The sequence below is a fragment of the Papaver somniferum genome, chromosome 6, assembly GCF_003573695.1.
Source record: "Papaver somniferum cultivar HN1 chromosome 6, ASM357369v1, whole genome shotgun sequence".
NCBI classification, from domain to species: domain Eukaryota; kingdom Viridiplantae; phylum Streptophyta; class Magnoliopsida; order Ranunculales; family Papaveraceae; genus Papaver; species Papaver somniferum.
Genome location: NC_039363.1, coordinates 88,673,858 through 88,676,242, shown reverse-complemented (window position 1 = coordinate 88,676,242; position 2,385 = coordinate 88,673,858).

The following is a 2,385-nucleotide window of genomic DNA, read 5'->3' as shown; positions in this document are numbered from 1 at the left end:
CAGTTTACAAGATATCATATTTATGCTCATAGTATCATTGTGAGAAACATCTAGATATGTAGAACCCATATAATGAGAAGGAACTATTCTCATAGATTCCAGACATAAAACATACCTTTAACTCAACATATAATCAAGAGAGAAAACAGACCCACTTTCAAAGAAGTGACCACAACTTTCAAATGGATATACCTACTTACGGGTCATCCACTAGTTCTTCACAAACAACTTACGAGTTTAACTTTCAAGTATGTTCCATATTGTAGATATAGTAGGTCGAAGCTTTAAAGGGGATCTAGGCTAGGTTTTATCTTCTCTGCCTCCTTTGCTTTGATACCATGAAGAAACAGAGAAAGATATAGTGAAAGGGTTGTTTTTTTGCCCATAGGAGAGGGCGCCTCTCATTTATACAATTCTGTATACATCCTTATAACTTACACATTTAGGGTTATGAGGAAAATATCTCTAACACTAACTCTACAGTAATTTAACACTATAGATACTAATTGTACAGTGACATTCATGACTCATTCCAACACTTTTCTTCCACTGCCTTCTTCAAAACAAAAACAAAAAAGACATATAAAGTATTATGAGTTTATGGTATAATATCATACAAATAAGGACATTTTTCATGATTTTAACAATGTTTATATAAAAAATTACACAGAACGATAGATCGAAAATCAATAGGAAGAGAAGGGTTTCCTACCTTAAGGATGAGAACAATATTAGTGACTGAGCCTACAAGGAATGGAGACGAAACTGAAAGGATTCTTGCTCAACTTGAAAACATCACGACCAACTGCATTTTAGCATTTTATATATATAGAATCATAATAGATATCCATCTGATCCTGGGGAACTATAGGACCCTGTATATTTCAAAACAATCACTAATCTCTTCAGAATTTGGGATACCTGAGATTGAATTACATTCCTCCTATGAAATTCTAGTACTCAAACTGAAAATATTGATGAAAGGCATCTCAATGGAAGCTTCACTTACAAACATTTCCGTAAAGTGACTAATCGGAAGGGATGTTTTTATCTTTCTAAAATCAGGCGTACCACTGGTTTTCTACCTTGAAAGCGTGTATAGGAGGGTGATCACTACTTAATATTGCAAAGGTTAAAAGAGTAGCATCTGGAAATAAACTCCGCCGAGAAGTATGGAAAATAGCTCTATCCGACCTCTCACGGACTGAATCAACATTTGGACATAGTGCGGCACCAATTACTTGAACATCCACCACATCTCTACTTTGTATACGATTCTTAGATCTATATATTTGAATTTGGTACGCCATCAATACCTCTTTGTTTTTCATTTCCACATGAGATAGCGTAGGTCTCCTATAACACAGTAGGGAGTTGAGATGTCGGCGATTAGTGAGGAAAATATCCACAAGGAGTTCTCATTGTCAACGTGCCACCACGATATCCAACTCAAAATGAAAGAGTATAAATATTTTATCAAAAATGCATATACCCAGATAATCAAATTAGAATTTCATCTTAAATTGATCAGATTTTCCGAATGCCTCAAACTCTTTCACATTTCATGATATGATAAGAGTAGATGAAAATCGAAAGACTAGGAATGAATCTCAAATAAAAGCAAAATTTTCAAACAAACTCAATAGTAAATTGAAATATAAAACAATAGCAATATCTTGACTAATAATATATATACACTTCAATTGGAAAGAGTAGAATGGAATTTTCTATCGTAAAACCTAGATAATCAAATCTTTTAAATTGATCCAAGAATTAAGAAATTCTCAAACTCTTCAACATTCCATGATATGATAAGAATAAGAGTCTTCTAAGGCATTCTAAAAAGATGCAAATCCATCCATTAAGAATGAATCTCAAACACAGACTTAAAAATTAGTCAACTGAAATATAAAACACTATAAATGTAGAACAACATAATAAAAATTGATCATATCATAGTCTGATCATAATAATATTCATTATAGAAGTGCATAAAACAAGTACTCTAGTAAGAAAATAGAAAAACACCCTTAAATTTTCTTCATAATGATAGAAAATAAATCCCCAAAATAACTAAGCCAAGTTACTTCATAGTAACAGAAACCCGCCAAACTCCCATTAAACCTTGACCCCTCTCCAATTAAAATCAAGCCAATTTCATATTCTTAACTTCAACATACAAAGCTAACTGTACTTCTGCCTGATGTTGCGGTGTGATCTTTGTAACCATCACCAGGAAATCCATACACCCTCTAACAAAGAAGTCGTGCATACAGAAAAATATTTCCTCATTCTGTATAAGATAAATCTTGAAACCGTGAACAGAAAAAGAAAAGAAAGATATACCATTTTCAGAAAAACAGACAATAAAACGAAATAAGATAA